The sequence below is a fragment of the Asparagus officinalis genome, chromosome 7, assembly GCF_001876935.1.
Source record: "Asparagus officinalis chromosome 7, Aspof.V1, whole genome shotgun sequence".
Taxonomy (NCBI): domain Eukaryota; kingdom Viridiplantae; phylum Streptophyta; class Magnoliopsida; order Asparagales; family Asparagaceae; genus Asparagus; species Asparagus officinalis.
Window position 1 is genome coordinate 55,678,307 of NC_033800.1, and position 23,175 is coordinate 55,701,481.

Below are 23,175 nucleotides of genomic sequence, written 5' to 3' on the forward strand. Positions count from 1 at the left end.
GCTCTGGAATGAACAAACCCCAAAAAATATCAATAAACCCGTCAAAAACGCGTTTCGAGAACTAACTGTGTGGGACGGACAATGGTGACCCGCGTGGACGTGGGACACCAATTGGTGTCCCACAGTTGCGCGAGACACCACTTGGTGTCCCGCAGCTACATGGGACAGTTCGGGACTTAACCATTTTTAAGCTTTCCGGACTTGTGTTTCTCGTCGTTTTACGTATTTTGTCATTTGTACGCTTTGCTGACTTGCTTTAGGCGCTCGTTAGCTTCTTTACGGCTTCGGATAATCCTCTCCGACTTATATAATGACGTTCATCATCTTCTTTTCATCTCGAGCTGTATTCGGACACCTATAGATATTTTTAGACGTCTACAGATACCCCCTCTAAAGTGTTTCAGCCTCATTCTTTTATAGAGGAGGTTAGAATACTTTGGATAAGATAGGCCCTGTTCAATACCTTCAGTATTTTATCGAGGAGATCGCGTAGAAGAACCTGTAAATAGCTTCAATTCTTGACTTCTTCTGCTTTCAGTCTACTTAGTATTTTGTCGAATAGATAAAATTTTTCCGATGTTGTATTTATCGTCTGACCGTTGTCGAAATCTTGAACAGAAGTTGGTGTGTAAATTTCTGAATTTAGCTCATGTTATTGAGTTGACGTTGAACTAATCATCTTCATTAGGAGTTTGTATCTGAATGCGATTGAACTCCCTAGAATCATCCTTTTTGATTTTGAAATTTATCCTGCGCCTTATTTTGGCAAAGTCGTCAGCGCGCTGACCAGCGTTGACTTTCATTTGCAATGCATCGACCGACGTTAACATAGTTTATACTCGTACGTTTACTGGAGTCTACACAGATTAAACTCTTAAGAAGTTGGAGTAGGGAGGACTAGTTTATACTCATATACTCCTAGGAGTTTTGGGAATTAGTTTAACCTCATGTGCCTGCAGGAGGTTATCGGGTTATCCTTAAGAATATTCTGAGTAATATTCTCCAAAAACTTCCCGTCAGGGATGAGAAACACTTTAGACTCGTATATCCATTAGAGTATGGATACGTACCTCAAATACGTCGAAAACATGTGAAAATGGGCGAAAACACGTGCGAAAACACCCATCAGACTCAAGCTTATGCGCGAGACATGTGTGAGTTTACCATACGTGTGCGAGTCACGTTAGAGTGTCTCGCATGTGTGCAAGACAAGTTGGAGTGTCTCGCACATGTGCGAGACAACTGGATGTGTCTCGCTTGTCCGAGACACTACCCTATGTCTCGCTCTCAAAAGGGGAAGATCAGTTTCGAGGGTTAAAAGGCTCCATACTTCGGCGATTTCTTGGACTCTCCAACCGCCTCCTTCAAATTCGAAACTCCTCTAAGAACCCTATAAAGAGTTTTCCAAGCTTTCCCCCTCTTCATCTTCTTTGATTTCATCGATCCCACTCAAGGAAACTAGGGTTTCAAACACCGTTTCTCGAGCTCGAACTTCTTGTTGCAATTTTTCATCACTGAAGCTTGTTCCTCCTTTGATCCCAGGTAAACTTCGCTTTCATAGCTTCAATTTTGGTTAATTGATCCTTGGATTTTGGTTTTAAAGGGATGGCCGAAACCCTAGTTTTAATTTTTGAATAGGTTTCGGTTTTGGGATTGGTTTTTTGGAAGATAACTAAAACTTTTGGCTTGATTTTGGATGAAAGACCAAACTAGCTTGGGTTTGAATGCCTCCGCCCTTTAGTTTTCGTTCTTGAATGTGAACTGCACTGTTGATCTTGATTTTGTGTGATTTTAACCATGACACTTCAACTGTCTTTTGCATAGGAACTTGAGATTGCTCTCTTCTTTGCTCAAGGTTCTCGTGCTTAACCCACCTTCGAGCTCTCTCTTTTTAATTTCAGGTAAACCCCAACTTAAATTTTAGATGGATGATTTAGCTTGATGATTTAAGTTTTGAGCCTCAATGTTTAATTTTTGACTCTCGATGAAAGGCTGAACTTGGGTGCTCGATTTTGATTGCATGTGTAAGAACCCAGTCTGAGTTTGACCCTTGAATAGCACCTGAAGCTTGATTTCGGCTCTAGGCATAATTCAAAATTTGGCCTCGTGTATTTAATTGCAAGTTGAGATATTCAAAGCCATTAGCCTGCATTGTACTGATAGCCAATACATTGCTTTTAGTCCTGAACAAAACCCTTAGCTTGACCGAAACTGAACTCAGTTATGCGTGGGGCCTGGACCAAACTCGAGTATTTGGTTGAGAATACGGGTTTGATTTTGATGAAAACTAAAACTGGGTGTTCGATTTTGGGCATGAACTGAGGTCACTGCTTGTATTTGGGTTACGAACCTCTAGCCTTGTTCTTGAAGGTGACCCGAAACCCTTTACTTGTATTTTGGGGTATTGTAGGTTTAATTGGATTCTTAACCGAAAAATTCTACTTCATAATATTTCAGTCAAAAAAAATCACAATTTCCCTTTTAGACTTGGGTTCATATATCTTGATTCTTGATTTAATTGAACTATTGATTTTTATTGCAGATTAGCTATGTTGACGAGGAGATCACGTATCCCGAGGGGTCGCTCAGTCGCTGAATCACCTGAGAGGGAGCCCCTGTCTTTCACAGGTAAACTTTTATAATTTTTCGCTTGTGAATTTAATATTGGCATAGCATGTTACATATTGCATCCCCGCTTTGTTCTTCTTGGTGAGGCAATTGAGAAGAGCTGACATCCTCCTTCGTGAGGGTTGATACTTCACATATGTGTTTTGCTTGGTCAAAATGCATCTTAATCAATTTGGGGCGATTTCCTGCTATATTATACTCCGGAGGACGGATATATTGTCACATTATTCATGTGACAATGTACATCATGCTTTGCGTGTATAATGCAATTTAAATCGTCTCGCCTAGTTAATAAGAACCTTTCCTTCTTGTTTAGAAATTCATATGAATATGTTATGTATTATATCCCCACTTTGTTCTCCTTGGTGAGACAATTAGGAAGAGCCGACATCCTCCTTCGTGAGGGTTGACGCTTCACAGATGTGTTTTGCTTGGTCAAAAACACATCTTAAGGTAACATGTGGCGATTTCATGCTGTATCGCGTTTCGTAGGACGAGGTATATCGTTATGCTATTTGCGCGACAATATACGTTATTATACGTGTGCGTGATATGTGTTCGCGGGAAAAATTATTTTCATTGATGTCATTGTTTTCTTGAGCAACAATTTATCGGTTACAAAAGATCCGGTCTTTTTATAAGATCCGGTTACAACAAAATCAAAAAAAGAAAATCTTAAAAGATTACAACTTTCCTTTTTCGGAACAAATCACAAGATCCTGTTTTGCGGTCTCTTGCTTGTGTGGGTTCTTTGCCTGCGCCGGGGTTAATCCATGGACCACCGCGCGATCTTGATCCGATCAGATCTACACGGTATGACGGGTGTAATTTCACGAAGGAAATTACAGCCGAGGGGATTATTTCACCAAGGAAATAATAGCCCTAAGTAATCGAAATCGACCAAGTGAAATCGATACTCTTCTCGGGATCAAAAACCAAGTTTTGATCTGGAGGATGACCGTGTGGATCTCAGATCTGATCTCTCTCGAACTCCTGTCTTATTGGCGTGGATGATCTCCAAGAACCAGATCTGAAAAGTCCAAGTCTTCAAAGCTCCAAAACTCCGAAGTTTAGCTCTCAATCCAGCAGAGTTTTCACCTCCAAAGTTTGACAAAAAATCCAACCTCTTAAACAATGAGCCTTCAAGTCTATTTATAGGCACCTCAAACCAGATCTGGGCTTAGATCTGGGCCCAGATCTGGGCTCGGCCACCTATGTAGCTCTGCCATCAAAAGGTGGCTCGGTGAGCCACCCAGGTGGCTCGGCCACCGAGCCACCAAGAGGTGGCTCGGCTTTGCCCGAGCCACCTAGGAGTGGCTCGGTTTTGGCCGGGCCCTCCAGGTGTTTGCTTCTTCGCCCGTTTTTCGGTTTCGCAGTTTATCCGAACTTCATTGTTGATCTGGACTCTGATTTGGCAGTCTGAATCCTGATTTGGCAGTAAATCCGCTTTGGTGTTCGAGTTCGAGTCGCTCCCGATCTTGTTTGATGTGGTAGACTCTACGGTTGGATGACTCGTTGATTCATCGACCCGTTAGCTTGATTGGGCACGTGATTGGATGTATCTCTACGGTTGGATGACTCGTTGATTCATCGACCCGTTAGCTTGATTGGGCACGTGATTGGATGTATTCTGTTGTTTGCGTGCGGTTCGTTAACCTCGTCGCCTCGTTAATCCGCTTCGTCACGTGTCACTTGGTTTCGGTGTTGTGGTCTAACGATCATGCTTGGATATATCGCCCGATGGTTCGTTGGTTTGTCCAATCACCGTACCGAGCTGTGTTAAGGGACCTATAAGCAGTTTTCTATGCTTACAGATACCCCCTCCAAAGTATTTCAGCCTCATTCTTTTATAGAAGAGTCTGGAATACTTTGGATATGATTGTCTCAACCTTCAATCGGTGTAACGGGACCTTGGAATGGCTTCTATTCTTGATTCCTTTAATCCTTCAGGCTATTCGGTGCTTTGTCGAATGTCTGCAAGGGTTCTGGTGCTGCATTTATTATCTGACCGTTGTCGAAATTTTAAACTTGAAGTCGGTTCCTGATTTTCTAATCTTTAGCTGACCATCGATTGTTGGCGTCGAGTCTTTTCCGAATGTGTGGGAGAGGAATGAATAAATAAGGGACTGAACCATCGGTCGATTTGAAGTCGTTTCGATACTCGGTTCAGCTCCAATTTGAATTTTGGTTCAAATCTGGTTCAAACTTGTTTAGAACTGGTTCAACCTGGTTCAAGACTGGTTCAACCTGGTTCAAGACTGGTTCAGGAGTGGTTCAAGACTGGTTCAGACTAATTCATCCTGGTTTGGTCTGGTTCAGCCTGGTTTGGCCTGGTTCAGCCTCCTTTGAACTGATTTAGCCTGGTCTGGTCTGGTTCAACTTGGTCTGATCCGGTTCAGTCTGGTCTGGTCCGGTTCAAGGCTGGTTCATCACTTTAAAAGACCTTCTTTTCCTCTCTTTAGGCCCCCCCTCTCCACTTTTTGGAGTTTTCTCTTCCCTCGTGCATCCTTTCTCCTTCAAACCTTCAAATTTGTCTTAGATCTATCTTTCCTCTTGATCTTAGACTGAGAAATCCCTCAAAATCTCCATATAAAATTTTCTCTCAGGCCCCTCGAGCACGTGGTTCGAGCCTCCTTCAAGATTTGATTTTTGTTTGATTCTCGAGCTTCTCCTCAGGTAAATCTTCCATAATTTTGGCGTAGTTCATGTTTAATTCAATATATGAATTTGTGGGATTGTATATGAGGGTTAGGGTTGTGATTTGACGCCCCGAGCTCATATTTCAGGGGGTAGAATTTGGAGATCTGAGGGGTTTAAATGCAATAAAGTGGGGGTAAAATTTTAGGGTCAGAGTTTGTCACCCTAACTGGAATTTTTTTCTTTTCTTTTGTATCTGATCCCCTGATTTATTTTGCAGATCACAATGTCGCATATCCCGAGAGGTCAATCCCCTACTGCGTCGGCTGATGGCGTGCTTCTCTCGTACACTGGTGAGCTCTTTTTTTTGGCGTATTTCGAAATTTGTAGATTAATCCTTTTTCTCCGTCTTGTTCTCCTTGGTGAGACAATTGGGAAGAGCCTTGATTCTCCTTGGTGAGGATTGACGCTTTAAAAGATAGGTTTTGATTGGTCAAAACCATATCTCAAAGTAAATAAAGGGGGCGGTTTGAAGCTGCATTGTGCCTTATAAGGCAGGGATATATTGTTGATATACCCTATCTTATGAATGCACAATGTTGCCAAATCGTCTCACCCTTTATAAGACAGTGACCCTATCTTACCCATTCGTAAGATGAGTTCAACTTCCTTTTATAACTGAGACTAACAAATGCTTAATTGCTTGTTTCCAGTGGAATATCCCTCTGGAGCGTTCTCATCTCATGCAGTGGACGGGCGTCGTGACGAGTATTATTCGACCTCCGATGATTTTTCACCTATTCCACTTACTCCTCAGTTTGCTTCGGGTACATTGACAGAAGTTGCCCAAGTGGTGAAGGAAGGTGGACATCGAGTTCTTCGACAGTTGATTACTGATGCGCCTTTCGTGAAGGATACCAGCTCTGTTCAGCCTCTCAGGAAGACTGACTTTTTATTCGGTGACTCTGTTAAAGATCCTGATGCAGTGTTTATTGATGTTGAGCAGTGGCTTCATAAAGATGACGAGGGTTTTCTATATTTGCCTAAGATTTCTCGTCACCGCTCATTGACTGAGCTCAGGTGTCAGGCCGTGATACGGGAGATGTCGTGGCGTTTGACGGAGGAGCATGAGAGCGTTCACTGTGGCTATATTACTCATCAGACAGCTCCTGGTTCGAGCAGGAGTCATATCATTGGATTACGTCCTGGAGTATTGGGGCTGGATACACCGTCGCGTAACGAGTTTCTTGCTTCTGTTTCTACTTTGAAGAATCATCTCGCTGTCTTAGGACGGGAGATGCCTGCGCCGCGTTATAGATTCTATGGCTGGGTCTATTCTTCAGACAAGCTTTGGTGGGCTCGTATGACGAACTACGTCTTAAGTCGATGGAGGGAGGAGTTGCACGCTTGTAGTCTATATGCAGCTATTCGTTCCACCATGTATGGTTTACCCGTCAGCGCTAAACATTTCTTCGCTTTGTACGAGCTCTATAACCCGGATTCGAACACTTTTCTGACTAGGCACGGAGAGTTGGGCTTGGCTCTCCATGAGATGCACAAGATTTCTGGTTTGCCCATGGGCCAGATGCTATATCAGGAGTACTTTCCCTCCAACCATGAATTGAGTCAGCTGAAGGACCGCATGCCCAACCGCTATGAGACTTTATGGGATCTCACATGTCACTACCATATTGCTTTGGTGCAGTCCGAGCCTTTAGCGAAGAGGACTAAGTCACAGGTGAGCCTAAAGCAGTTCGCATGTTATTTGTTCAGAAATATAGAGAGCAATTCTGGCGAGGCTATTTGTGAGCTGGCAACGCTTACTCCTTCAGAGGTTAATGGTCTACTGAAGAAGATTGACGCTCACTCCTATACCATTAGCAGTCCCGAGAGTGGTTTTTCTGCAGGGACCAAGTTTAAATCATTCTTATGGCATGTGACCACATCGATTCAGCCGATGACCCTTCTTGCTGGTTACCTCGCTATCTGGTTAAAGAAATGCGTGGTCCTGTATCAGTCCAGCGACATTTTGCCATTGGAAGTGCTCTACCCAGCGGTTCAGCTTGCGGAACTTTCGATTCTTCCGGTGATGGTGGCTAACATTCATCGAGGGCTTCGACAGATTTCTAGTGCTTTCACACAGAAAGAAGGTGAACTGTCGGCTCGGATTCCTCTTATTAAGGTGGAGCTTCCATACACTTATTTGATGGCTTGGTTCGTCCTTCATCGGATTCCTCTTATTAAGGTGGAGCTTCCATACACTTATTTGATGGCTTGGTTCGTCCTTCATCGTTCGGATATGATGTCGGTACCTAACACCACAGACCGCTCTGTTCCCCTACTATAGTTGTTTGAGAATGGCAGGTGGGAGGGGCGAGGATTCCTTGAAGTCAGGAAGCAGCTACAGGTCGACAAGGGTTGGGTATTTTCCACTTGCTTCCCGCAGTTCTTCAGCCAATATGGCGAGTGTTTGACTGATGAGGAGAGGCCAAGGGGGCATCGAACTCATTTAGATATCGGCTGTTTTAATTGGCTAATGAATATTAGGCCGGGTTATCTGACCTTCCGGGTGAGGAATCAGTGTTTCATAGAGCCATATCTACCCTGCCGATTCGCTCGAAAGTTTGGTTATGATCAGCTTTATGTCGGGAACCCGCGTCAACAGCTTCGGACTCATGGCGGTTTGGTGGACGGTCGCCGGGCATGGCTGTGGACCGTGACGGGCTGTACTGGTGCTAAGTTCAGTCTCCCGAGTGCTGAGCGTCAGTTAAAGCTCACATTCTTAAGCTGCAGGTGGTTGTTAGCAGCTAACAAACCCGTCCCCGTGAAGACGATTGCAGAGTTAGTAGCTGAGGAGGGTTCTCAGGCTGATTCTCGTGTGATTCAGGAAGATGCTCGGTCACAGAGGACGCGGAGCAAGACTCGTCGAATTGGCGAAGAAGGAAAAAGACCTTCAATTCTGCTGAAGAGGCCTCAGGCGGAGATCCTGAAGATTACGAGGAATATTTCGAGCGAGGTTAATCACCTATCTTTTCCCTCTGTCTTCCAGAGTTATTAATCTTGATAGCGGTTTGATGTTTCAGGGACAGTGGCTGACAAGGAAGAAGAATTTCGTCCTTTTGCTCAGGCGAGACCTTCGATTGTTGTCCCAGCTGCTAGGCGGAAGAGACTAGCCCATAAGCCGCGTGCAGATTCGCGAGCATCTGAGATGGATTTGGCTGGTGATGATCCCGCTAGCGACGGAGGGAAAATCTACCCTATAGACAGAACTTCGGGCTCATGCTTTTCCATCTCTATATAGGAGAGCGTGGGGAAAGCGAGATGAGTCCCGATCCTGCTCCTCATGATTTTGTATTTTCTGGTGAGCCTGACTTACCGCACCAGGTAGAAAAGCCTGCAGAAGCTGCCGACGTTAGGGAGACTATCAATGTAGGACCCGATTCAGCTAATCCAGGTACATCTACCATTGACAATATACCCTTTAGATGGCGAACAAAGGAGTTGAACGATTCAGAATTCGTGCCTCCTTTAATTGTCTCTATGCTTCTTGCTCTTTTAGATAAATTACAGGGGGCAAACGTGGACCTTGGGAGTAAAGAGACTAACACACCCGTAGGAGGTAACTCATTTCCATTGGTCGTAGTCTCTTTATTCTTCTTTCGCATTTATATTTTCTTGTATCAGATTTTTCGACTGATGATTTCGACGAGGAAGGTTTGCTTGTGGACACTCCTATGCTCCACTTCATATATGGCTCTCCTCAGACTGATGACCAATTGCCTGAAGATATGTTTCCTGAGTCTACACTCCCTAAGAATCCCGAGGATAGTCCTTTTGAAGGTACGTGCCTCTTCTCAGGTTAATTATAGGACTAGCCATTTTTTGACTAATGCAGCTATAATGTGATGAATCTGAGAATTCTGTTTTGTGTTTGACAGAAGCTTTTGTCGAGACTGATCCTGTTGAGCCGGCTGTGAGACCAACTACATCAGCTGATACATCAACAGCGGTTACACCTCCACTACCCCCAGTGACTCAAGGAGAAGGAGGTATAAATTAAGCAACTGAGAAACGTCATTTATTTCCTCATCAAGGCTTTTGACGGATTTCCCCCTTTTGTGTAGAGGGATGCAGGATACCCGGATCTGGCGAAGGCTATAGTTGATGATCTCGACTGCGTAGAGCATGAGCTTCAGATGTTTCGCGAGCTCCGGGATGCAGGTGCCTCTTCATTCATTGCTGCCAATTTGGATACTCGCTTACAGACACGGCGCGATACTCGAGCTTTTGCTGAGTTCGAGATTCAGGTGCAGCGGGATCGGGTAGACCGAGTTGAGGCCAACCTTGCTATTAGATCATCTTCACTTGACGATCTTGACTTTTCTATTGCCTCTTGCGAGACCAAGATGGAACAGTTCCGAAGAGGACTTCGTGAAGAAGAGGAGACTTTGAGTATCCTTCAAATGACGAAGGTACAGGATCAGCAAGCCCACACTGCCTTATCTGAGGAGTTGAAATCTTTGAAGCAGAAGCTGGTCGAGACGGAGGAGGTTGCTGTGAAGACTTTAGCCACCACTGAAGACAAGCTTATGATGAGAAGCTGTCTAAGTTTAGTCAGCAGATTTTTAGCCATGGACTTGATGTATGATTTCATTTACTGAATATTTTGACTTTTGATCCTCTTAGTGGAAATGGTTTTATCTTTATCTTTATTGTGATTTCTCATTCTGTTTGGAATGATTGACCATAATACTCACAGGATTTTTGACAAACCCTCAGCCCTCAACGGGTTTGATAAGCCTTTACCGACTACCGTTTGAATCTGGCTAGCATGCGGATTGTCTAAATCCGTTCCGCATGTAACGTTGTGCTAAGAGAGTGAATTCTCTGAGACTTTGTGCTATGATGTCGAATACATAGGCTTCACCATTTGTTACGGGAATAGGCTACCCGGCAACACGTGTTAGGCGTTGACTTTAGGATTTTTGGCTAATCCCCAGCCTTCAACGGATTTGATTAGCTTTTACCTACTACTGTTTGAGTCGGGCTAGCATGCAGATTGTCTAAATCCGTCCCGCATGTAACGTTGTGCTAAGAGAGTGAATTCTCTGAGACTTTGTGCTATGATGTCGAATACATAGGCTTCGCCATTGTTACGGGAATAGGCTACCCGGTAACGTATATTAGACGCTGACTTAGCCCTACTTAGGCTTCGGGATAAAAGTCCCCAGAATCAGGTTCTGGTATCTTCTTGGCCGGTAAAAGACTAACCCGACGACGCGTGTTAGGCGTCAACATATCCTTTCTTAGGATTCAGGATGAAATTCCCCATGCGTGTAAGGCATGGATTTTGGTGTTATTAATAACAACCTACCAAAATGTTGAATATGTAGGCGGGTGTTCTTTTTAACGGTTAAGAACTAACAGGCAGCGCGGGTTAGACGCAGACTTATCCCTGCTTAGGTTTCAGGATAGGATACCCCAGAATCGAACTCTGGTGTCTTTTTCTACGGAGAAAGACTAAACCGGCAGCGCGTGTTAGGTGCAGACTTATCCCTGCTTAAGATTCGGGATAAACTTCCTAGGATGAATCCTAGATTGATAAATTCTTGGAAAAAGTTGGTGTGGGAAAGGAAGAATTTTATATTCTATTTTCCGGTCTTCTTTTAGGGTGAAGGCGAACTCGAATACAAGGAAGGAAGAATTTTATATTCTATTCTTTGATTCTGGAAAGGAAGAATTTTATATTCTATTTCCAGCGCAAAAGAAACTAGAAGTGGGATCTCCACTCCGAGAATCTGAAAGATCCTTTTATAGGATTGATTATCTAATCTGAAGAGAGTTTTTTTTTGCTTATCGAAGTGAAATTTCAACTTCGGTTATAACCATGAGAAGGCTTAACCAAAGAGAAAAAGAAGGGAGTTCTTTCGTTTATCGAAAGGGGACTCTGAACTGAAAGTGGACCTCTTGTTCATGGAAAGAGTCAAGAGGGGAAATTGCTGGTGGTTTGGGCCAGAAAGACACTTTTGGTGATCTCACTGTCAATTGAAATTCATCAGTGAGGGATTTTGGTGGTGAAAATGATTTTGGGTTATCCTCTAGAATATTAAGTGCAATATTCTTCAAGGAACTTCCCGGTAAATGGGTTATCCTGAATGTACTAGGGATAGTACTTTTTCAGGAACTTCCTATTTATTGGCATTAATTGCCTGGCGCCCTCTTGAGTAATCAGGCGATATGCGCCGTTTGAGTAGACTGTGTCTATCACAAACGGTCCTTCCCATTTGGGTTCAAATTTACCTTTCTTCTTGGAGTTGAGGATTATCGGTCGGCGAGCAGCGAGGACCAGATCTCCTTCCTTGAAGCTTCTCTGTCGGACTCTTTTGTTAAAAGCCCTAGATATTCTGGCTTGATAAAACTCAATGTGTTGTTGAGCTTCCAAGCGCTTTTCATCCAACATTTCGAGTTCTTCGAGACGTTTCTGATGTCGTTCTTCTGTTGTCATCTCAGTTACGAGAGCGATCCGAAGGGATGAGATTTGGATTTCTAATGGTAGCACAGCTTCACATCCGTATACCAACGAATATGGGGTAGCTCCTGTAGGTGTGCGTATGGTGGTACGATAAGCCCAGAGTGCTTCACCGAGTTTATCATCCCAATCTCGTTTATTGGTATTTACGAGCTTTGACAGGATCTTAATGATCGTCTTGTTAAAAGCCTCAGCTAATCCATTCGCACCGGGATAATAAGCTGTTGACGAAACATCTTCGATTTTGAACTTGTCACAAAACCTGACGAAAGTGTTGCTTATGAACTGTGGACCGTTGTCATGAATGATCCGTCTTGGCACGCCGTGTCGGTATATGACATGATGTTTGATGAAATTGATGACATTGTTCATCTTCACTTCTCTGAGCAGAATCGCTTCAGCCCACTTTGAAAAGTAATCCGTGATTGCGAGAATGAATCGATCACCTTTGACTGAAGGGGGAAAAATAGGACCGACAATGTCCATACCCCATGTCTCGAACGGCCAAGACGTGGTTGACGTGTGTAAACGCTCTGGTGGTTGGTGCATATAATTTGCATGTACTTGACAGGCATGACATTCTCGGGCGTATTCGATTGCATCACGAACCATTGTTGGCCAAAAATATCCCATTCTCCTGATGCGATCATACAGTTTGGGACCAGGCTGATGCGCACCACATTCTCCTTCGTGTGCTTCCTTAAGAACTTCTTCTGCTTCTTTGTTCGAAAGGCATCGGAGTAACAAACCATCGTACCCTCTACGGTATAATGTATGGGTCTCGGCATTGTAGAAGAATCTTGGTGCTCTTCGGCGGATTGATTCTCTTTCTTTTACATCCTCTGGCAAAATACCATATTGGACGTAGTCAATGATAGGAAAACGCCAATCTCGGGACTCGGACCCAATTTGAGTTGAATTCACCTCCTTGGCGCTTATGTTTCTATCATCTTCCTCTTCAATATCCATATTGTATATGGGTATGCAGAGTTGATGCGTCCTTACTGTGACTAATAGTTCAGTTTCGGGAGGCTGTGCAAGTGATACTGCTAGTGCTGCCAGTGCATCCGCATAAGCGTTCTGGAGACGGGGGATGTATTCAATATAGAATTCTTCAAAAGAATCTTCCATTTTGATGGCCTCCTGGTTGTACGGGATCAGGTCTTGGTTCCTGACTTCATACTCTCCACGGACTTGGTTGACTATCAATTGAGAATCTCCAAAAGCTTCGAGATATTCGACCCCCAGCTCCTTGGCGAAACTGAGTCCAATGAGAAGCGCATTGTACTCGGCTATGTTATTGGAACATGGACTAGTCAGTGAATAAGCCCGTGGCATCACATGCATCCCCGGGGAAACTAAGACAACTCTAACTCCGGAGGAGACTTTAGAACATCCGGGGGTTATTGCCACATTAACTGCCCTCGAAGCACCATCGAAGTATAATTGCCATACTTGTTGGTGCGATGTAGTGTTAACCTCGTGGGTTTTATTCGGCAAGTCATCATATACTTCTGTCATATCTGTTGTCGGGTTTGCCGTCAAAAGATCACAAATCGCTTGTCCTTTGATCGACTTCTGCTGTTTGAAGTGCAAATCATATTGGGACAAGAGAAGGGCCCACTTCGCTAACCGCCAATTCATAGAGGCCGGTTGCGTCATAAATACCCGTACTGGATTAACGTTAGAAATGATGTAAATCGTCTGTCCAACCAAGTAATGCCGCATCTTTTGCATTGCGAATACCAATGCGAGGCATTCTTTCTCAATCATCGGATATCGAGACTCGGCGCCTACCAAGGTCCGACTTAGGTAATAGATTGCCTGTTCGTGACCGTTATCATCGTCTTGTGCTAGTAAAGCACTTATTGAGTGGTTCATCGCCTTGAGGTAAATCAAGAACGGTTTATCTGATTTTGGTGCAACGAGAACAGGAGTATTCGTCAGATATGTTTTGATATATTCGAGTGCTTTTTGGCAGGCGTCGTCCCAAATAAATGACACACCTTTCTTGTTTAGCTTAGAGAATGGTTGGCACTTTCCAGAAAGATTTGAGATGAACCGCCAGATGTAAGCTAAACGCCCTTGCAATCCTTTGAGTTCTCTTAGATTTCTAGGGGGTTGCAGTTCATGTATCGCCTTCACCTTATCAGGATCGATATGTATACCTTTAGTGGTGACGACGAATCCAAGGAATTTTCTGCTGGACATTCCAAGGAAGGATTTAGTGGGGTTCATCTTCAATTGATTACTCCGCATGAGATCGAACATCGTCTTCAAGTCATTGATGTGATATTCTTTGTTGCGACTTTTTACAACCAAATCATCAACGTAGCACTCGACTGTTTTCCTGAGATGTTCTTGGAAAATCTTAGTCATTGCTCGCTGGTACGTGGCGCCTGCATTTTTTAGGCCGAAAGGCATCACCGTGTAGCAAAAGACACCGAGGGGCGTTCTGAACGCTGTATGCTTCTCGTCATCTGGGTGCATCTTGATTTGCTTATATCCTGAAAAGCCATCCATAAAAGACATTCTCTCAAATCCGCACGTATTGTCGATAATGACATCCGTGATTGGGAGGGGAAAGTCGTCTTTTGGACATGCCGTATTCAGGTCCCTGAAGTCGATGCAAATCCTGATTTTACCGTTCTTCTTCATGACTGAAATAATGTTGGCTAGCAAGTCTGGATGTTGCTCCGGATAAATCCTGATTTGATCAATTTCTTAACCTCTGCCTCAATGGCTTCCATAATCTGCGGACGAAACCATCTTTGTTGTTGTTTGACAGGTTTGGCATCCGACTTGATATCGAGGCGATGCATTGCCACATTGGGGTCAAGCCCTGACATGTCTTCATAGTTCCATGCGAAGACGTCAATATATTCCCTAATGAGAGCAATTAATTTCTCCTTCTCATTTGAGGGAAGACTATCGCTGATGAATATAGGCTTTGGGTTGGCCTCGTCGCCCATGTTAATTTAGACTATTTTATCTTCAGTGGGGGGTTCTCTCTGTTCAAACCTATCACCATACTGCATGTTCAGGTGATGAACCCATGGGTCTTCCCAAGTTGGCATTTGATCGTCGTTCTCCATTGTGGACGGGTCAGCTGTAGCCATGTTTGTCATTAGGGCTTTGAATATTTCCCCCAGACTTATATCGGAATCCCATTCCGAGGAATCTGATGGGTACCCATCTTTGTATTCCTCAGATGATTGGTTATTGATTAACCAGCAACATTCGTCTTCTGAAGAAGAGACATACCCTAACCCTCGTCTGAATTTATAATAATCATCCGGTTTCCCTTTTGGTACATATGCTGTTTTGGCTAGAATACGGGGACCTCGATCGAAGTATAAACCTTCTCCGAGTGTGAAATCATATCCCTGTTTTTCCATGAGCTTGCGCGCTTCCGGACTATACTTAGATAAATGCATACCAGGTTTATCATCATTCTCATCTTCCCTTAAGAAATGATCTGGTAATGGAAAACCCTCTCCTTTACCGTAAATCACTTCTCTTTCGCCTCCTATTTTGGCAGGAACGACCAGGGTTATTCTGAAAGAATGTTGGAGGCGTTTCTTTGCTACACAGGACGATCGAAGCGGTGCATATAAATCGGGATTATCATACAACCCCTTTATTACATCATCAAGAGACAATGAGTATTCTAAATCGCCATTTATTTCATTATTGGCAAGTTGTCAGTTACAACTGCCATCTGACGATTGTTCATCGTCAAGATTGATTACTAAGGGTACAATATCATTTAAAACAAAACCTCCATTGTAATCAAGTCCGGCTTCGGTATCAGCTTCTTCTCCGCTGTCCGTGCCATGGGCCGATGATTCAGTATCGGATTCGTTACCATAAAGGAGAGAATCAGTGAAATAATTCTCATACCCTTTGAATGGTTGCTTATCCGCGACCACCGTCCTAACCTTATTATCAGTGTCGACATATTTCAAACACTGATGGAGAGTGGAGGGGATTATAACGTTACTATGGATCCAAGGCCGACCCAATAGTAAGTTATATGAAGTCTCGGCATCGATCACATAACATGTGACTTCCGTCTTCAAATCACCCATTTGACATTTTATCCGGATCTTACCCAAGGGTCTTGACCCGCTAGTATTGAATCCATAGATAACAGTGCCTGTGGAGAATGCCGAGGCTATACATCAAGCGAAGCGGCATAATACTCACAGCGGAACCCGGATCCACTTGGATTCGGTTGACTTCGCTGGAGCCAATGTACCCAATGAAATATAGGGGTCGATCATGGTTCGAATTCTTTGTCTGCATATCCTCTTTGGTGAAGGTAATGCAGGGAAGGTTTTTAGCCGCTATATTGCAGTGTTGAATTAACTGTTCTGGCTCTTCAGGTACCGGCTTGATCTGAGTATGGAACACTTTTGAATTGGCCAAGGCTTCTTGCAAGGCTTCCCTGGTTTCTTTAGACAACCGTAGCAACTCATACAATGTTATCCGTACTGGAATGTTAGCTAGTTGAGCCATAATATCGAAGATGTGCGGAGTGTTCGAGCTTTCCGGTTTATCTCTTCCAATCGGACGATTAAAACGAGACTGCTTCGGATTCTGAACCTCCTGGGGCTTCTTTTCTTTCTGTTTATTAACCGGCTGTCGTCAAGCTTCTTCAACCGGTCTAGGAGTCGTAATCACACCCAGCTCCGTGAGAGTTCTGGCTGGTCCTAGCTTAGTCACCCCCTGATCAGCTAACTGATCACTAGGTGGTGGATAGTTAAAGTGATACTGATTTCCGCTTCTAGTGGCAAAGACTTCTTGTTCTTCTTCGGAGAGCGGGAAGGTAGGAGCTTCATTACCATCCTCTTCGAAGATCGCGGAGCTAGCATTGCAGGACTTGCCCTTACCCTTTCTGGTCGAGGAAGTCGCCCACTGATCGTCTTCAATAAGATCAGGATGGACCCAGAGGATTTTGCCGTTTGGGGCTGTGTGTGGCACAAGTCCTTTTTGGCGTTGTCCATGTGGGTCGTCATTCACTATCTTCATTCCTACTTTGGTGATGCGTTCTGGTTCAAATCATGCTGTGGGCACTGATCCAAAGCTGATTGATATTGCATTTGCTCTGACATTCTTGGGCGGTTTCGGGGTTATGACGCCTACATCAATTAATGCCTGGATCTTATCCTTGAGATGGTAGCATGACTTTGTAGGATGATGGACCGCTCTATGGTATGCGCAATACTTCGGATCCGTCACTTTGCTAGCCCCTTCTTGATCCACGATCGACGGCAGCTGGATTTTGTTATTTTCCAACAGGTACTTGAAGATGCCGGGATTAGGAAAGCTTGGCTCCGAAGATTTCTGCTTCTGAGGCCGTTGTTGCCATTGCTACTGCGATTGTTGTGGTGATCGTTGCTGCGGCTGTTGCTGAGGTTGCAATTGGAAAGTTTGATTAGCATCAACTGCATTAGCATGTGCCTTGCCTTTCCCTCGTGGGACGAAATTCTATTTTGGGGCATTCGTCGCCTATTGGCCTCTTTCCGCCTTCTTCCTTCTGAGGAATCGCTCGACTTGCTCTCCTCGGACCTTCAAATCCTTTTCTGAGGAATCGCTCGACTTGCTCTCCTCGGACCTTCAAATCCTTCCATGTTTTGGATGGTGCTGTCCCTATTGCTTCCAATACGTCCAATGCGAGGTTGTTGTGGCAAGTCTGGAGAATGAACTACTCAGTGATCGGGTCCCGACAGTTCGTCCAATGCGAGGTTGTTGTGGCAAGTCTGGAGAATGAACTACTCAGTGATCGGGTCCCGACAGTTCATCGCCTTGTTCCGGAACCTTTTGACGTAGGTATCAACCAATTCCCCGTCTTTTTGTTTCTCGTCAAGCAACGACCCGATGGATATCTCGGTGTCGTCGTCGAAGAAGTTAGTGAGGAATTTAGTCTCCATGTCGTCCCAGCTATTCACACTTCCTGGCTTGAGGCGGCGATACCAATCGAAGGGGGCTCCACGAAGAGTGCCAACGAAGGACCGTACCATCAGAGGCTCATTACCAGAGATAACCCCTAGGTGTGATTTGAAGTAAATCAAATGCTGAGTGGGTGAACCCATCCCATTAAACGACGTGAAGTTAATTAGATTCTCTTGGGTATGGACAAGGAATGCCCGTCTTCTTCATCTCTTGAGCGGAAATCAACGTATTGATTTTGCTCTCGAGGTTTTTAATCTTCAAACTTTCACCTGTGTTTTCATTAGCATTCTCGTTACCACCCCCTGCATTGACGGGAGGATTATTGGCATTATGAGCTGCATTCGCACCTGTGTCCTCATCTTCCTGATTAACCTAGTTACGATGACTTGGTTCGCCTTGCTGGTTTGTCAGTGCTTGGATTTGTTGGTCATGCATTTCTCTCATATTCTGCATGGCCATCTGCATTTCGAACCTGAAGCTCTTCTGTTGTTTAGCCATGGCTTCTTCGAGCATCTTGGCCACTTGTTCCGCACTTATCATAAGTGAATCGCGGGGTTGTCCCTCGCTGGATACCGTATTATCTGATGCGACCGCAGAGCCGGCATCCGATTCTTCATCTTCTGAAGGTAATCTTGTCCGAATCCTACCATAAGTTGCTCGTATGATGGCTCCAGACTGCAGACGTGTTACACACCGGGGTGCTTCCGGAATCGACTCGGGATTATCCCGTGTTGATGTCCCTTTGCTGGTCATATTAGTGGTGACCCTCGGAAATTCTCCATCTTCAACTACCGTTCTTCTTTGTCGGAAACGCCTAGGCCTTGGTTTTGGCGTTTCGGTACTGAGCCTTTCGAAAAACGAAATTCTTTTAGGGACTATCTTGATGCAGTTGCACTCAGACAATACTGCCCGAATGAGTTTGGAACAGGGGCATTGAGTTTCTAGTTCTCGAGGACACCTTTTCCTGGTTTTACTCGTACTCCCAACATGATAGTACAACTCATCGGCTTGAAGGTCGGAATAACCTATCGTGTGTTGGCACGACTTCTCAGGTATAACGTTATCATTATCAGACGACAATGTTTCCTTCTGAGGGCGAACTGCCTTCTTTGGGCTTTCAAGAGTCACGCGCCTCGAAACATACCTTTGTGGGCGTGAGTTCTCAGCGGGCTCCTGGACTTCAATGCGCAAATTGGTGCGCGTAGCTGCCATGAACTCCTTGTCATGTTGAAGGTGGCGGCGACCCCCAGCATGTTGAGTCATTCGGGGCTTCTTTATCGGGCCCAAACGTTCTTGAACTGGAGCTTTGCATCCCTCATCGGGAAGTGGACCGAGGCGCTCCAAAACTGACTTCTTTCTTTGGGATGATTCTGCGGGATCTCCCGGAGTAGCTACTGGAATTACCGGTGATTTAGGTTGGTTCGTCGGAGGTTGAACTTGCGTTGAAGGCTGCAATGATTGTTCCTTAGCCTGAATCGCCGCTTCAGACTTTGGCCTCCATACTTGGCGGATTGGTGGTGGCTTCTTGGCCACTTCCTTCTGCAGTCTTCTGCGGGCTTCTTGGACTTGAGCTCGTGCCTACGCTAACAGTGCGTGGGGCTTGCGAATGCACTCTTCAAGTGTCGAACGATTCCGTTTGACACAGATCCATTCGTTTGTTGGCGGCTTGGAGGAGCTGTCATTCATTGTTTGTTGAGGCTGTTTGCCTCTCCTGCTCTTCAGATCCGTGTTATAGCGGATTCCGTCAGTGGACTCCATTGCCTTTGCGAATTGCCACGCCAGGCATTGACGTCGCCTTTGGCGGGCTCTCTTTGAAAGAGTCACTACTCCCTCAGTGACGGAGGAATTGGCAAGAACAGACTTGACCTGGTTGGAGGTCGGTGGAGCTTCACCCGATGCAACTTTGGCATCAATTGGGGTGAGATCTTCGTTGGTATTCTGCACTTCTTTGTACCAACGGACTTTTCTCCTGGAGGAGAACTTCTTGGACTTGAGAGGGGAGGTGGATCCGGACGAGGATGACAGATACTCCTCGAACTTTTGTTGGTCAAATTCATACTCGACCTCCTCCTCGACCGGGATCGAGATTCGCGGCTACAACGCAACGACCTCGGCAGCGAGATCGGTGGCTCCCACTGTGATCGCCAGATTGTTCGCGGGAAAAATTGTTTTCATTGATGTCATTGTTTTCTTGAGCAATAGTTTATCGGTTACAAAAGATCCGGTCTTTTTATAAGATCCGGTTATAACAAAATCAAAAAAAGAAAATCTTAAAAGATTACAACTTTCCTTTTCCGGAACAAATCACAAGATCCTGTTTTGCATTCTCTTGCTTGTGTGGGTTCTTTGCCTGCGCCGGGGTTAATCCGTGGACCACCGCGCGATCTTGATCCGGTACAGCCGAGGGGATTATTTCACCAAGGAAATAATAGCCCTAAGTAATCGAAATCGACCAAGCGAAATCGATACTCTTCTCGGGATCAAAAACCAAGTTTTGATCCGGAGGATGACCGTGTGGATCTCAGATCTGATCTCTCTTGAACTCCTGCCTTATTTGGCGTGGATGATCGCTAAGAACCAGATCTGAAAAGTCCGAGTCTTCAAAACTCCAAAACTCCGAAGCTTATCTCTCAATCCAGCAGAATTTTCACCTCCAAAGTTTGACCAAAAATCCAACCTCTTAAACAATGAGCCTTCAAGTCTATTTATAGGCACCTCAAACCAGATCTGGGCTCAGATCTGGGCTCGGCCAGCCACTTAGGTGGCCCTAGGTGGCTCGGCCAAGGTGGCTCGGTGAGCCACCTAGGTGGCTCGGCCACCGAGCCACCTAGGAGTGGCTCGGTTTTGGCCGCGCCCTCCAGGTGTTTGCTTCTTCGCCCGTTTTCCGGTTTCGCGGTTTATCCGAACTTCGTTGTTGATCTGGACTCTGATTTGGCAGTCCGGATCCTGATTTAGCAGTAAATCCGCTTTGGTGTTCGAGTTCGAGTCACTCCCGATCTTGTTTGATGTGGTGGACTCTACGGTTGGATGACTCGTTGATTCATTGACCCGTTAGCTTGATTGGGCACGCGATTGGATGTATTCCGTTGTTTGCGTGCGGTTCGTTAACCTCGTCGCCTCGTTAATCCGCTTCGTCGCGTGTCACTTGGCTTCGGTGTTGTGGTCTAACGATCATGCTTGGATATATCACCCGATGGTTCGTTGGTTTGTCGAATCATCATGCCGAGCTGTGTTAAGAGACCTATAAGCAGTTTTCTACGCCTACAATATGGTTGAAATTGTCTCGCCAATTACAAGGTAATGACTCTATCTCACGGACTCGTGAGATGGGTTCAACATTTTGTATTGCCTTAACACATTCTTGCAACCGTGTTTAACAAACACAAGTTATTCATTTTAGTTGAATTCCCTTCGGATGCGTTCTCACCTTTTGAGGTAGACGGTCGTAGGGGTGAGCATTATGCTAATGCCGATGATCCAATGTTAATCCCGCCAACTCCTCAATTTGCTTCGGACATTCCTGAGGAATTCTCTCAATTGGTGCGAGAGGGACATCATCGTACTTTGAGTCAGCTAATTACCAACGTGCTACTTGCAGTCTACCTGGCCTCCAAGGAAGACGAATTATTTATTTGGAAACTCCATTGAAGATCCGGTAGCCGTATCTCTGAAGGATGAGCAATGGTTACACAAAGACATGATAGGCTGCTTATATCTTCCACTAATCCCTCATCATCGCTAACTGATTGAATTGCGGAAGCAAGCAGTGACATGAGAAATGTCATGGAATTTGACAGAGGAGCACACCCATGTCCACTGCAGATATATCACCAACCAAGCACTCCCAAGCTCAAGCAACATGAATCATGTTGTAGGATTACATCCCGGGGTGCTGGGGTTGGACGAGCCACCTCGTAGTAAGTTACCCACATTTGCCAATACTATGAGGAACCACCTTGCTACATTAGGGCGAGAGTTACCCGCTGCAGGTCACCGATGCTACGATTGATCCCACTCTTCGGATAAACTTTAGTGGGTGAGGTTGACCAACTACATTCTTAACTGATGGAGTGCAGACCTAAAAGTAGGCAGGTTGTGTCAAGCTGTCCATGCTACAAAGTACGGTTTGCCAATTAGCGTTCACCATTTCCTCATGCTGATAGAATTCTATAATCCAGATTCTAACACTTAAATAACCAGACACGGAGAGTTAGGGTTACCCCTCCATGAGATGTTTAAAGTTTTCGGCTTACCGATGGGGGGAATGCTGTACAAGGAGTATTTTCCTCCTAATCGAGAGCTGGAACAGTTGAAAGCTCGTACGTCGGCTCGATTTGACACATTATAGGAGATCACTTGTCACTATCGGATAGCTCTGCCAGGAGTTAACTCGGTAGCAAAGAAGAAATCGTCCTAGATAAGTCTGAAACAATTCTCAAGTTATTTATTCAAGAATCTGGATAAACCTGATTAGGCTATCATGAATTCAAGCCATTAACTCCTTTAGAGGTCAACGAGCTGATTAAAAAGTCTGGTGCCCGCTCTTATACCAATACAAGTGCTAAGGGTAAATTCCCTATGAGGACCAAGTTCAGAACCTTCCTTTGGTGTGCACAGAAGCCCATTCAGCCTATGACTTTATTGGCCGACTACCTCGTAATTTGGTTAAAGAAATGCGTTGTGCCGTACCAAGCCTCTGATGCTTGCCAATAGAGGTATTATTCTCAGTCATCCAGCTAGCCCACGGGAAAAGCATATTCCTTCTTCCAGCGATGGTCGCCCACATTTATCGCGGGCTCCATCAAGTAGTCACCGTCTTCACTCAAAAAGAAGATATGCCATCAGCTCAAATTCATACGACGAAAGTGGAGCTACCTTATACGTACTTAATGGCGTGACTAGTTCTTCACCGTCCTAACATAATATCGCCTCGACTGATGCGGACCTGCCTATTCCCATGCTACAACTGCTTGAAGGGTGTAAGTGGAAAGCGCAGAGCTTCCTAGAAGCAAGGAAGAGCCTACAGATCCATAAGGGTTGGGTCTTCTCCCCATGTGCTCCTCGGTTTGCTGGTCGTTATAGTGGGCTGTTAGCTGATGAAGAGATGCCAAGGACGAATTGGACTTTGCTCGATATTGGCTGCTTCCGATGGTTGATGAACATAAGGCCGAGCCATCTTATCTTCCGGGTGAAGAATCATTGCTACTTGCCCGCCAGTTTGGATATGATCAATTCTACATCAAAAATCTAAACCGACAATTCCGCACTCGTGACAGACTGGTAGATAGACTCGGGCTTGGTTATGGAACGTAACGGGCTGTACCAGTGCTAAGTTCACTCTCCCGGGTGCTGAACATCGGTTGGAGCTAACATATTTATGCTGTAGGTGGCTGATAGCAGCTAATGAGCCCATCCAAGTGAGG

At 45.0% G+C, this 23,175-nt stretch overlaps 1 long non-coding RNA gene across 2 annotated transcripts in view; it reads left to right on the top strand.

Moving 5' to 3' along the window:
* The window catches only part of LOC109849325, a 32,528-nt gene continuing 10,633 nt past the window's right edge, over positions 1,281-23,175 (top strand). Inside the window, exons 1-5 of one of the 2 annotated variants that reach the window (XR_002249067.1) lie at positions 1,281-1,542; positions 1,825-1,901; positions 2,543-2,628; positions 5,546-5,618; positions 5,979-6,016. This is a non-coding gene — a long non-coding RNA (uncharacterized LOC109849325). Of the gene's footprint in view, positions 1,543-1,824; positions 1,902-2,542; positions 2,629-5,545; positions 5,619-5,978; positions 6,017-23,175 lie in introns of those variants that run through there. The other variant, XR_002249068.1, reaches the window with a different exon arrangement.